Source organism: Pogona vitticeps, chromosome 2 (genome assembly GCF_051106095.1).
Source record: "Pogona vitticeps strain Pit_001003342236 chromosome 2, PviZW2.1, whole genome shotgun sequence".
NCBI lineage: Eukaryota > Metazoa > Chordata > Lepidosauria > Squamata > Agamidae > Pogona > Pogona vitticeps.
This window is the reverse complement of record NC_135784.1, coordinates 95,200,931-95,216,303: the sequence shown is the minus strand read 5'-3', so window position 1 is coordinate 95,216,303 and position 15,373 is coordinate 95,200,931.

Here is a 15,373-nt window from a genome sequence, read left to right as displayed (position 1 = left end):
TAAAGTGTCTATATACGTCACAACATCTTGTGGGTCATCCTGGGTGATCTGCTCCCAATTTTGTTTGATTAAATCAAGTGGTCCTTTTACTTTTCTCCCAAACAAAAGTTCAAACGGACTGAACCCGGTACTGGCTTGGGGCACTGATCGATAAGCAAACAAAAGGGATTGCAGCTTCTGGTCCCAATTGTTTGGATTCTCTGCCAAGTAAGCCCTAATCATGCGCATCAGAGTCCCATTGAACTTCTCCGTTAACCCATTACTTTCGGGGTGATAGGCAGTGGTTTCCTTGTGTTTAATTCCACAGATTTGCCATAACCGTTTCATGAGCTTTGATGTAAACGATGTGCCCAAATCTGTGATTATTTCTGAGGCAAATCCCATCCTGGACATATACCCCACCAAGGCATCTGCCACTGTGTTAGTTTCGATATTAGTCAAGGGAATGGCTTCGGGGTACCTCGTGGCATGGTCCACAATGGTGAGAATGAACCGGTTCCCCCTCTTTGTGGCCTTGGGCAAAGGTCCCACAATATCCACTCCTATACATTTGAACGGGGTGTCAATCACAGGCAAAGGGCACAACTTCGCTTTGGTCCTGTCACGGTTATTCCCCTGCCTCTGACACACATCACATTGTTTACAGAACTCCTTGATCTGCTTCCCTATTTCAGTCCAGTAAAAATTTTGTGTGATTCTCTGCTGTGTTTTGTTCACCCCTAAGTGCGCAGCAAACATGTCAGAGTGCCCCCTTTGTAAGATCATGGGGCGATACTTTTCAGGTACCACTAGCTGACTTCTGATCCCATCTCCCCCTTTTGAGATATTCATCAGGGTCTCTCTATATAAAATTCCCTTTTTCTCGCGAAATCTCGCTGGGGTTTCAGGTGTTAGCTGGGTGTCTGTCACCTTTTCAAAACACTTTTGGAGAGTGGCGTCTGCCTTTTGCTCTTGGCCAAATTTGCTGTCCGTGGTTAAGGTTTCTGCCACGGCTTCGGGACTACCCTCATCTGCTTCAACCTCGGGCTCTTCACTACCCCCCTGAACTGTCCCCGTGGTAGCTTGTGAGCGTGTAATCACTAGCACCCGTTTCACATGTTCAGCCAGGTCATTTCCCACGAGCACGGCTGCTGGCAGAGTCGATGAAATCGCTAGCCGCCAAACTCCCCTCCAGCCTTGAAAGCTCACAGGTACCTCAGCTATTGGCAGTGAGATCACCTGCCCCTCAATCCCTGCCACCTTCAAGCTCTCATTTGGGATTATATACTTCCTAGGAATAATGTCTGGATGGCACAGGGTCACCTGGGAACAAGTATCCCTTAGCCCCCTATACTGATGGTCAAGTATTCCTACGTCCACCCCTGCGGTCTCAAACAATTGCGAATCTGTCCTAACCAGTAAGCAGCGCTTGACCTCCACAAGAGGACCATTTTCCCCAGCCTGATCAGCAGATGTAACTGGTCCAGAGTGAGTAGCCATAGCAACAGGCTCCCTCAATGGCAAGAAGCTTTGCTCTGTCTGGACACAGAACACAGCTTTTGGCTTGGTTCCACTCAAATCATGAGGCAAATTTCCCTTTAGCTGCTTTAATTTCTCGCACTCTGAGATTAGATGGCCCTTTCCTTGACAGAAATAACATTTTCTGCTGTACTTGGAGTCTTTCTCCTCTGTTTTTGGTTTTCCCTCCAAAATCTGAGGTCTTGGTGGTTTCATGTCTGAGGGCTTCCCTTCACCATGGGCCCCTCCCCCTTGCTGGTTTTTCCCTGGTCCCTGAGAGTACCTGCTGTAGGTTTCTTTGGGCTTACCCACAGTTTTCCCCTCAGCACCTACTTGCAACTGTTGCCAGGCAGAATCCACCCCCTCTGCTAGGCCTCTCAGCAGACAGGCTAGATCACTGTTACTTCACGCAGCTTTGCCTCAGCCCTTTCCCGCCAAAACAGGTTGCCTCAGAGCTCCCTAATCTAGTCCCCCAATCTGAGTTTGCACGTTCTTCCACTAGCCTACCTCCCCGTGAGGTAAGCCTAGAAGATTACCTACGCGCCCTCAGATTTTCCCTGACTAGACCCCCCCTTGCTCTGGGCACACTTGCCAAGGCTTTGCTGGACCACTGGACAACTGGACTAGTCGTATCCCACACGCTGGACACCAATCAATGTGGCAACCCCAGACCTACTGGAGTATCCCACCCTGTAGTTATGCTGCCACCAACCATTCCCTGTAAGGAGTCACACAGACCAGGAATGGATTTTAATAAACAAAAGAACAAGGTTTATTGAAACAACAAACAGGGTAAATAAAAGGATCAGGTAAATAGGATACTGGAACTTGGTATAGTCCCAATCATATACATACAACAGATTGGTTCCCACAGAACACTTTAAGGTAACGCACAGACCCTGAACCTATCAGTTCTGGCTACCTAGATAGAAACCTGAACCTATCAGGTATGTACTAACTGACAAACAGTTGTACCCAGTCTGACACACAGACTCCAACTCCAACTCTCCACACCAGCTCCAAATATATATACAGTACAGCTCCTCCCCCCTGATGTCCCGCCTTCCACTCCCCATAGGATGGAACTTTCCCTCCAAACCTATGACAGACAGGTACCATCAGTGCTGTATGTGACAGATGCCAATACAAATCCAAGGCAGACCTTTCAACATCACAATAATCAAAGTTTAAGCACCAACCTCCATTGCTGAAGAGACTGAAATTGAACAATTTTATGAAGATTTGCAACACCTTCTAGAACTGACACCAAAGAAAGACGTTCTTCTCATTCTAAGGGACTGGAATGCTAAAGTAGGGAGTCAAGAGATAAAAGGAACAACAGGGAAGTTTGGCCTTGGAGTTCAAAACGAAGCAGGGCAAAGGCTAATAGAGTTTTGTCAAGAGAACAAGCTAGTCATCACAAACACTCTTTTCCAACAAGAGGCGACTCTATACATGGAAATCACCAGATGGGCAATATCGAAATCAGATTGATTATATTCTTTGCAGACAAAGATGGAAATGCTCTATACAGTCAGCAAAATAAGACCTGGAGCTGATTGTGTCTCTGATAATCAGCTTCTCAAAGCAAAATTCAAGCTTAAACTGAAGAGAGTAAGAAAAACCACTGGGCTAGTCAGGTATAATCTAAACCAAATCCCTTATGGATACACAGTAGAAGTGAAGAACAGATTTAAGGAACTGGATTTGGTGGGCAGAGTGCCTGAAGAACTTTGGATAGAGGCTTGTAACATTGTACAGGAGGCAGCAACAAAAACCATCCCAAAGAAAAGGAAATGCAAGAAAGCAAAGTGGCTGTCCAATGAGGCCTTAGAAATAGCAGAGAGGAGAAGGGAAACAAAATGCAAGGGAGATAGGGGAAGTTACAGAAAATTGAATGCAGACTTCCAAAGAATAGCAAGGAGAGACAAGAGGGCCTTCTTAAATGAAGAATGCAAAGAAATAGATGAAAATAACAAAAAAAGGAAGAACCAGAGATCTGTTCAGGAAAATTGGAGATATTAGAGGAACATTTTGTGCAAAGATGGACATGATAAAGGACAAAAATGGGAGGGACCTAACAGAAACAGAAGACATCAAGAAGAGGTGGCAAGAATACACAGAGGAATTATATCAGAAAGATTTGGATATCTCAGACAACCCAGACAATGTAGTTGCTGACCTTGAGCCAGACATCCTGGAGAGTGAAGTCAAGTGGGCCTTAGAAAGACTGGCTAACAACAAGGCCAGTTGAGGTGATGGCATTCCAGTTGAACTATTTAAAATCTTAAAAGATGATGCTGTTAAGGTGCTACATTCAATATGCCAGCAAGTTTGGAGAACTCAACAGTGGCCAGAGGATTGGAAAGATCAGTCTACATCCCAATCCCAAAGAAGGGCAGTGCCAAAGAATGCTCCAACTACCGTACAGTTGCACTCATTTCACACGCTAGCAAGGTTATGCTCAAAATCCTCCAAGGTAGACTTCAGCAGTATGTGGACCGAGAACTCCCAGAAGTACAAGCTGGATTCCGAAGGGGCAGAGGAACTAGAGACCAAATTGCTAACCTGCGCTGGATTATGGAGAAAGCCAGAGAGTTCCAGAAAAATATCTACTTCTGCTTTATTGACTATGCAAAAGCCTTTGACTGTGTGGACCACAGCAAACTATGGCAAGTCCTCAAAGAAATGGGAGTGCCTGACCACCTTATCTAACTCCTGAGAAACCTATATGTGGGACAGGAAGCAACAGTTAGAACTGGATATGGAACAACTGATTGGTTCAAAATTGGGAAAGGAGTACAGTGGACCCTCTACTTAAGGAATTAATCCGTATTGGAATGGTGGCTGCAAGTCGAAAAGTCTGTAAGTCGAATCTCCATTGACCTACAATGCACTGAAAACTGATTAATCCCATAACCAGGGGTTTTTATTCTATTTTTATTCCATTTTGGGTTTTTTCTGGTCTGTAAGTCGATTCTCTGGCTGCAAGTCGAATCTAAATTTTGCAGCCAGAGAAGTCTGTAACTCGAAAAGTCTGTAACTCGAGCCGTCTGTAAGTCGAGGGTCCACTCTACGAGAAGGCTGTATATTGTCCCCCGGCTTATTTAACTTATATGGAGAATACATCCTGCGAAAGGCTGGACTGGAGGAATCCCAGGCCGGAATTAAGATTGCTGGAAGAAATATACAACCTCTGACATTCAGATGATACCACTCTTATGGCAGAAAGTGAGGAGGAATTAAAGAACCTTGTAATGAGGGTGAAAGAGGGGAGTGCAAAAAATGGTCTGAAACTCAACATAAAAAAAAAAAAACAAAAAACAAAAAACAAAACAAAACTAAGATCATGGCCACTGGTCCCATCACCTCCTGGCAAATCGAAGGGGAAGATATGGAGGCAGTGACAGATTTTACTTTTTTGGGCTCCATGATCACTGCAGATGGAGACAGCAGCCACGAAATTAAAAAATGCCTACTTCTTGGAAGGAAAGCGATGACAAACCTTGACAGCATCTTAAGAAGCAGAGACATCACCTTGCCAACAAAAGTTCCCATAGTCAAAGCTATGGTATTCCCTGTAGTGATGTATGGAAGTGAGAGCTGGACCATAAAGCAAGCTGACAGCCGAAAAATTGATGCCTTTGAATTGTGGTGCTGGAGGAGGCTCTTGAGAGTCCCCTGGACTGCAAGGAGGACAAACCTATCAATTCTAAAGGAAATCAAACCAGAGTGCTCACTGGAAGGAGAGATCCTGAAGTTGAGGCTCCAGTACTTTGGCCATCTCATGAGAAGAGAAGACTCCTTGGAAAAGACCTTGATGTTAGGAAAGTGTGACGGCAAGAGAAGGGGACGACAAAGGATGAGATGGTTGGATAGTGTCATCGAAGCAACCAATATGAATCTGGCACAACTCCGGGAGGCAGTGGAAGATAGGAGGGCCTGGCGTGCTCTGGTCCATGGGGTCACGAAGAGTCGGACACGACTAAAGGACTAAATGACGATTATGCTCCTCATTTGTTGAGACAGGCCAATCTATTCCTTTTTGGACCTTCCTTATGAGGGAGGGCAGGCTAGGAGATTATCATGATGAGTGGCAGGACTTGCAAATTTACCACAAAATACTCCTGATTTGATGTTTGAATGGCAGCTTCCTTCTAATTCAATATACCTATTTAACCTTCAGCCATTATGTGACAATGATTCATTTTTTCTTATAGTGATAAGATGGGTGCTGGCGGCTAGATATGGGGATATGGTGTGTTGGAGCTGAACCATCCAGCTAGAGGGAGAAAGTTACCAAATGACCAGCATGAGTTGCATGGGATTTCTCTGTGTGAGGGCTACGTATGCAAGATGTTCTGTCATAGGATCATGAAAAGGATTTGTTTTTTCACAAACAAACATTTCCAAACAGAATTTTCTCTTCTGTAATAAAAAGAGACCAAAAGAAACTGTTATCAGTGGATCTTTATGGCCCAATTGTCTTTTTAGTTCACCCCTCTCCTCCCAGCTAACCCTTCCAACCAAAGTAAACTTTCACCACAGAAAGAACTTATGCTGACATGGAGGGAGGGTCCCTAAGCAAGCATTTGGCAACCCTGCCCCATGTTTTTGATCTTATCTGAGCCAGAAAGAGATGCAATACTGGACCTCAGTATACACTTCTCTATCAAATATGTCTACATTTAAAAAATATTTCTTATAGTGGCCTTCTTTAACCTGGTGTGCTCCTAATGAGGTTGGTTGGTCTGCGCCATGTATCCTCTATTTTCTTTTTTTATATTGTATTATGCTCAGAAAGAAGTACATATCTTCTTTCTGAGTGTAATACAATATGTGGCCAATTCACCTGGATATTGTTGGACGGGGGAAAGTAGCCTTGTAGTTCTGCAGTGGTCTGTGCACTGAACATGCATAATCCTGCCACCACCACCACTCCCCCGGAGGTAGATCAAAAGTTGTTTGTGCATATGACATTGAAGTTTGCCATTTCAATAATAAATGGTAAAACTTCTTCTGGGGACATGCACTGGGAATGCCTTTCTAAACATAATTGTTATTTGGAATATCTTTTAAAACATTATTGTTATTATGATGATCATTGTTACAATGATCATCATCTTGCATTGTTGCCAAATACCATCAGGATTACAAGAGCCTCTACAGAAAGAAGTGACTCATGTTTCCCCTGCAACTGCAGTAATCTCTACATACCTTTTTCTTCAGTGTAAGGTGATTGATACTCAGACAGCTCCAGCTGTGGTGGAGGTGCTATAAAGCCATCATGATTGCTATCCAGCTATTGGCCACATTAGATGTTCCCACCAGCATAGCACAATAGTATAAATGCTTGTAATGCATTGCCATAAATAAAGAAGTTGTGCAATGCATTACAAAACTCCAAATGCCTATGCTAACTTTTTAATTTCCAGCAATTGACCAACATGACAGATGCTATGCTGGTGTAAAAACCCCAAAGGATTTTGAGCAATGACTGTTTTATCCTCCTCAGTGTATCACTTGTGTTTCTGATGATATTGTGCCATCTCTAGATTTTCCATTCCTCTTTGCTTTGGGAAAAGGAGAGAGGTTCTTGTTAGAACAAAAGGATAACTAGTCTGAGATAAAGATGAATGGAATGTGCACCGTACCCCATGGATACACAGACAAATTCCTATGATCACTCGCACATGGTATGTTGAAATCCCCTCATATCTTCTAGCAGGTTTCTCTCTTGGATTTTCCAGCAGTGGGTGTGTTGTAGTGGTGGTGGGGAGGACCAGAGCGTATGTTGACAATAGGCTGGGTTGCTTCCCTTCCTATTGTCCTGCATGTAGACCTTTTCAGTGTTCTCAGAATAAACTCTCTTTGTGATTCAAAGGGTATCTGTGTGGGACAACTGGGAACACAGTCCTCAAGAAGAGAATTTGCACCCCATGGTTTTTATATAGTTAGGAGAACCTTATCCAAAACATACATGGATGTGGGCTTTTAAGTCCCCGTTATCAATCATGAGTGGGACTGATGGGAGGGGAAAGCTCAGTACAGAAAACCACCACAGAGCATCTACTGGCACCTTAAAAACTTACACATTTTATTTGGTAGAATCTTTGGTGGAAAATAATAAGCTTACGCCAAATGAAAGCTATTAGTCTTAAAATTGCTTTCGGGCTATTTGTAGCAGTAGAGTTTTTGTTTATTTTGCTGTGACAAACTAGCATGCTTTCCAGGCACAATGGGTTTTTTAAAAAAACAAAACAGAAAGCAAGGAACCTTAAAGGGAAGCTACACCATGTAACTGTTGACCAGAAGTTATCAAGATGTTTGGCTCTATCAGTTTGGTTATACAGGGAGACAATAGTTTCATGTCCTACCAAAGCTGTTATCTTCAAACTGCTAGGATGATTTTCTTGTCACCAATACCAGTTTCATGAGTAGCCACTACACTTATTTTGCATTCACTTACACTTCAAATGAATTATTACCAACTGTGTGTGTGTGTGTGTGTTTGTTTGTGTGTGACATTTCATTTCCAGGTGAGCCTGCTGCAATTCACTTTTCTTCCTCTTAAAAAAACACACACATCTTCCATAAAAATTGCCTCATGACATTGACTCAGGTCGTTAAGCAATTAAGCCATAATAGAGGCAATAGTTTACTAGGTTAGCCTTTAAGATGCCACACAAGTCCTTTGTTGTTTTTATAGAATATATTCATCCCTTGAAAGATATTTATGCAGAAATGGCAGTGAAAATCAGTTGCACATTAAGTTGATAATTATTAAACTTTTAAAAAAAACCAAATTAAATGATGGCTGGAGTCCTCCTGCAAAGCACTGCTGGTGCAGTGGAGAGTGATGCCACCACCAGTGGCAGATTGCTGCTGATTAAAGAGTTCTTTTTTTCGATTTGAGAGTGCATATGACTTTATCTCATTATGTACCAAATGTTTGCACCCCAAAATAAAAAAGGAACTCTTTAATCAGTAGCAATCTACCATTGTCAGTGACATCACTCCTGCTACACCAGTGGTGCTGAGGACAAGGATACTGACAATTATTTTACTTTGAAAAGATGATGTTTTAGCACTACTGCACCAAAAGCCTGAAGGTGAAAAATGTCATCTATGTTTTATTTCCCCCCTCCTCTTTGCCTGTTTTGAGCTTTAGACAGAAGGAAAGTGCTGAAATTTTTTTTTAAAAAAAATACCCATTCATCCAAAAGCCCTCCTTTTACTTTTTCTTTTAATAATAAATTTATTGTCATTCTAAGTATATACATAGTATACACATACAACGAAATTCACCCAGAGACCAGACCCACGTGCACACACATAAAAAATCCCCAAACACTCCCCACCCACTAAAAATCCCCCGCTAAGAATACTTAGTGTTCTTTCTCCCTCCCTTGTAATATTTTAAATGAAAACCATCTCATCTTTTTATCCTTAACTTTGTTTCAGCATGCTAGCTCTTTAGCAGGGCATTCAAAGGAAGTCTTGGAGTAAGGAGAAATAGAAAAGTTATCTTAAAGCCATGTCCCTGGCGGTCTTCCCCCTCCCCACTTCATGCTCACAACAGCCCTGCGAAGTAGGTCAGACTGAAAGACAGGGGAGTTGACATATTCCATGTCTTTGTGGACTGGATCTCCAGTCTCCCAAAGCCCAGTCCCCCACTCTAGCCACATTTTCATTCCTATCAAATAAATACTGTACCTTGCAGAATTTAATTTTGTAGCATATTTCTCCATTCATAGCCATTTCTCCTTTATAAATTAAAATATCTCAGTATGCTCATATAAAAACACATCTCAGTGATGGTTAATCTCAACCTTGTATTTGTAGCACTGACTTCTAGTGACTTAGGGATTGGAATGTTATGCACATGTTAAGTTAAACTGTGTAACTCATGACAACGAATTACTGGTGATTAACATTACCAGGCATGCACCTATCTCACCATTATTGGCTTCCCTTTCTTTTCTTTTTAAAAATCAAGTTGAGGTCCTGTTTTGCCTAGAAAGACGGCCACAAAGCTGTAAACAAGTACCTGCAGAAGGAAGCATTCGATCCGATCCCAGAATGCTTCCTTCTACAGATACCTGTCCATGTCACCATTGGAAACCCTTTGCCGTGTTCTCATTCTATCAGGAATGCAGGAGGTGTAGTGGGAGGAGATGGCTTTCTCTGTGATACTCTTCCTTGAAAAGCCCACCCTGTGCTAACGTTACAATCTTTGGGGCATCAGACTGAGCCATTTCTGTTCTCCCAGGCTTTTCAAGTGTCTGCATTTCGATTTCCTCTTTGGGATCCATAGTGTATTTTATGCAATTATGCTGCCCCTCGGACCTATGCTTGGTTTTTTAATTTTATATGGAGTTGCTTTTTATTATATTTTAAGCTATACTGTAGCTTTGTAGATTTGTCTACAAGACATTTTAAAAATAAGTTAATAAACAGTCTCACCAGTCCTATGACTGAGATAAGGCTGGCCTTCTGCTGATTTCTGTGCTTACAGTTCACACTCTCATAGCAGGTTTCCCCCCGACTCCCCTCTGCACCAAGAGTTTCATTTTATTAGTTACAGCAGCTCCAGGTGATTTTTTGGAGTGAGATGAAGATTCTTGGTGTGTTGGCAGAGAATTGTTTCAGCCTTTCTGTTCCAGCCATTTTCCTGTTGAACCTTCTCATGCTCCTCCCCAAGATAAAAGATATGGGGTACTACTGTTGTTTTATCTTCAAGGAGGGGGTGGTTGGAGCCAGTGCAGCCCGGGCAATTTTGATTAATCAGAAATGGTTAATGGACTGACACCACCTGCATCTTCCTTAAAACACTGTCCTACACACACTTCCATCTTTTTTTACTCCAGCTTTCCACCTGGCCGTCTGGGCACAATACAGATATAATTTAGCTGTGTACACTGGCTGATTAAGTAACATCATTAGAACTGTTATGTGGAGCTCTTTGAGGGGGAGAGTTATCTTGCTGTGCTGTATATCTAGACAAGTGGAAAACGTAAAAGAAGATTTTTTTTAAGTATGAAGATTTCCATTTTTAAACGCTTTGATCAGATTAGTCTCCCTTTTTGGCACTGATAATGTTAGACGTCTGACATTCTGTATTTTGTCAGTTTTGAGCTGACAAAATATTTTTGAATTTTTATATGGCAAAGGAGGGATCTTATCCATTTCCATTTTATTAGACTTTTATTTTCTTCACTGCCAAGTTTTGGTAAAAGAGTCCTCTTCTTTCAGAGTCATTCCTGTATTTGAGCCTTTCACACTGCTGCAAAGAGAATAAAAGCAACCTCTTGCAGCTTATAAGCAGCACGCTTAGCAGCACGCTTTATAAAAGCAAAGAGCAGCAAATGTATTTCCAAGTGCATTTGTCCCACTCAATTTCAAACTGCCCATTGAATAAGAAAGATCTCAGAAGTGTGGGGATTTTTAAAAAAATTTTGTCCATTTTGTCCAAAAAGCTCTACTATTAGGTAAGCCTACATTTCTCCAAAAGAATGAGTAATCAAAATCTGTACTGTTTTTACCTCATATGACTGTGCTTTGCTTTTAGGTTTCTTATCCTATAAGCATTTTGAAGGCCCTTGGGTGGAGAAGTAGCGTAAAATGCTATGTATGCTCTATATCAGTGGTCCCCAACCTTGGGCCTCCAGATGTTCTTGGACTACAACTCCCAGAAGCCTTCACCACCACCTCTGCTGACCAGGATTTCTGGGAGTTGAAGTCCAAGAACATCTGGAGGCCCAAGGTTGGAGACCACTGCTCTATATAATATAAAAACAAGTGACACACATACACCGTCCTTCAACCGTGGTGTTGCTCCATTCTGTACTTTTCCCACATCTCCTTTTTGAAACTGGAACAGTGACGGTATCCTGTTTAATATTTACATTCACAGAACTCCAACTGCAGAAGCTGCCCCGAAGATCTGAGGAAGTGGCAGTCCTCTTGTACCCAGTCACACCCATCAGATCATTACGGCAACTTCTGCAGTTAGAGGTCAATACATGCATGAATATTGAACAGGATACTAGACAGCATTTTTAATGTAGCAATATATGCCCCATTTTAATGATTCCATGTTTTTATTTCATTTTATTTTTTGCTGTAGCACATGGAGATATCTTCTGTAGGCTTTTCCACCAGATTTCTAATGGTTTGATTTCTAAAAAGTTAAGAAAGTTATTGGATATTTCTTCCCTCTTACAGTTGCCTGTGAGCCCTAAAAAGCTTGCTAAAGTTAAGTGTTTTGAATAAAAATTCTGATGGTCTTGGTTACTGGGGATTCCAGGAGTTGTAGCACAAACCAGTAACTTTTCCAAGTGTTGCTGAAAACTCTGCGAAGAAGGTTGGAAGGCCCTCCTGAACAATGTACTATGAGAGATGATCGGTTACTGGTGAGTGGAAAAGATGAGGCACCTCCTTTGTGAACGTCATTGATTTAATGTACCCTTTCCTAAGTTAACAAACTAAGCTAGCAAACTTCTTTCATTTAGCAAGAATAACTTTTATGAGTTCTCTTTCCTCCTCAACCTTCTCGATCCCAGCTTAACATTTTTCAAAACAAGCATCCAACTTGCAGCGTCTTTTCTGTAGAGAGAAGCAGCAAGATATTTTTCTCTTCTGCACTTCCTTAATTTAACTTATTTTAGGATCCAAGGTATAACCTTTTGCTTGCTTAATCCAGAACCAGATTCTAAAAAAGCCTTGATCATAATAATATATGTCATTACACTAAACATATTATCTTCTTGCTCCCAAGTTTATTGAGCTTTCATTGTAATCCATTTGTTTGAAAAGCTCCTCCTGCTTTTAGTTTTACAACTACAATTAATACCCCATTTTTTTAGTATTCAGGAGAAAGATACAACCTGTAGGGTGCTTTGCTGTATGAAGGTTCTCCTTTGATTTGTTGCTCATGTGCTCTTTTGTGACAGATTCATTTTGTTCCCATCTAATTACCAGTAATGCTCTGATGAGAAAGGTTGTAAAGCAAATTGTTGCTTCAGAAAAATCTGACTTTTTTTGAATTAAATTTTACAGTTTAAGTACTCTTCATAGAAAAGGCTGAAGAAGCAAAAGACACAGGATTATCAACGTTTCACCTAAACCACCAAATTTCACTTTAAGTGCCAAGCATATTAAGGGCAGATTATAATGGAAAACATTAGATTTCATATATTGAACATTCAGAGCAAAGCAGTAACTGCAATAAAATCTGCTAAAATAAAAATCTCTATTGCCATGTAACTATAATGCTACTTCATGTGTGTATTTTGATTTCAAAATATTATGTTGCAACATGTTCACTAATTTTACTGTGGTTCTTTTAACCTAGAAGAAAAGCACCACTGATTTTTAAAAATCACACACAGAAAACTAACACCAGGCCACTTTGCAACTGTCTCAAATAATAGAGACAAAAGAATAAGGACAATTGCCTTTTAAAAGCATAAAGTGTGATCTAAGACTTTTGATTTTCTCTCTCGATTTTCTCCAGTACCACTAAACACAGCCATATGGACTGCTTTCTCCTTTTCAAAGGTGAAACTTCTTGGCCATTAATCTTTCCTTTATTTTGTCCCTATGAAAATCAATAGAGGCCAGAGATCGTATGTCAATCAACGGTTTGGTTGTTCGACACATCATATCCACAAGCCAGGCAATCTTCCTTCCTTATGTGTAATTTATTTATTGAAAGCTAGTTGAGGATCTTTAGTAACAGAATGCCAAGAGAATTGCTGTGGATAACTCAGTTATTAACAGCGTTTAACTAGTTATCTCTTTGGATAGACCATTTAATTATTCTTATTACAGATTTATTTCCGACAAACATCACATAGAACTTAAATAATGCGTGTGACTAAGGTCTGCTCGCTTTGTTTTGCTTCGTTTTAAAAGCGTTTTCTGTCTCAGGTTGTGACGGGAGAAAGCGCCTAAGCCTGGAATCCAAGTCTGAAGTGATCCTCTGCAGAAGGGATCTGAGCAAGTCCCTGACGCCTCATTCATTCTTCCAGGGGTGTCCAAACAACCGGAAAGGCTATCACAGAGCCCCTGTTTTAGGACATAGGGCGCTCAGAGATTTACTCTGGGCCCCCCAAATATAAAAACAGCCTTTCCTCCTCAGATCAGAAGAGTCCTGCCCGCAGGGCTTGCATAAGGCACATTCTGGAGCGCACCAGTTTGGAGTTTAGGAGGCAGACCGACAGACACCTCGTTTTCGAGAGGTGTGTGGCAGCTTATTAGAGTTGCGCTCTTGCGGATCAGTCCACCGGCCACTGGAGGTGACCTCTTCCCACGACTGCCATGCATTCATTGATCCGGATGCCCATTAGAAAACGTGACAGGAGTCCGTCCTACGGAGGACAGCCTCGGGCCGGCGGACAGCGCTCGGCGGGGCAGTCCAGGTCGTGCCCCCCCCTGTTCTCCTCCTTTCCCTGGCACCTCCCAAGCAAGTGGGCGCTTTTACCAGCTGGCTGCGCTCTGAGTTTCTCTTTCAATCTCTTTGCCTCTTTCTCCTTTTGTAGGCAAGGAAGGAAAAGAGAAAGAGGAGACCGGGTTGTGTGCCTCCCCAAGCGAAGTCCGCCCCCATCCCCTTGAGACTTGGCATGGCTGCCTTTTGGGAGCTGTTCTTTCCCTTTCCCTCTTTATTTTTGGGGCGGCCGCGGCGGCCGGCCTTTCAGCAACGCGTAGGTGCGATCTCTGGCATCAAAGGCTAAGAAGCCTGGGGGGGGGGGGGTGGTGCTTCTAGAGAGCGAACAAGCAGGGACGAAGAATGAATGAAAAGGAGAGATAAGCATACATGATTCAGGGAGGGGGAATCTAGGAATGGCTTCCAGCCCCCAAATCCGCCGTTCCTCAACCCGGATCCTCTGCAGCAGTCGGAAGAGCGACTTTAAATGTCGGGCCAAGCGAAAACTGACACCCTAGTGTTACACGCATAGCATCCTGTGCATTTCCTGACCCGCGTGGTTCCAGTCGGCCTTCTGGGCCATGGGCAAGTAGCCCTGAGGAAGGCAGCCAGGGTTGCGGGAAGCCACGGCTTGGGTCCGTCCGCCTTACAACAAAGGGTTCAAGAAGGAAGCGCAGGTGCTCCGGTTCTTCTTTCGTCCTTGATCGCCAGGCTCTCTCTGACGTTTTGATGTGTGCCAATAAGCCCATCATTAATTAAGCGGCAAAGGACGTTTGGGCCACGTAGACCTCTGCACCAATGACCTCCGAGAGGTCCCCTCATTAACAGGCCAGTTCAGTTTTCCAAGAAGTCTGTACAAGCATATCAGACAACAAAACAAAACAAATCCCTCTGAAAACAAAACAATAAAAACAAACAAACAAAAAAGCAAAATTAAGAGGAAAAAAACAGGTTGTGGCAGCTAGTTAAAGGCTAGCTGCTTCTTTTAACGGGAGCTTTCGTGGAATCCAGCCGGCTTGCTCAGCCAAAGGAGTGAGACTGTAGGACTGCCATATTTATACACAGCCCTGTGACCACCTGAGGATACGGATCATGACAATGCTCCATTAGTAGCAGAATGTGTATCAGGCCCACGCCTTGAAAACGCAAGTGGTTTCCATTACTAAATCAATCCATCTCCCATCAGATCTTCCTTTTTCCCTACGGGTACATAGGAAGTTTATACGTCCAATATTTCGGAGCTACAGTTAAAGCCCTAACGGGACAGCGTATCTCTGTCTATCTATACGTTATAGCGATTTGCCATTACTGTACTGTAGTTAAGAGGCATATTCTAAACGGACTATCCACGGAAGCTATATTTATTTTGCCTGCGTTTTGCTTATTTCTGGCTTTCATCCCAATCGCATCTTTCCTTTAATGAGCACAGGGCGACCTCTCTTTCTC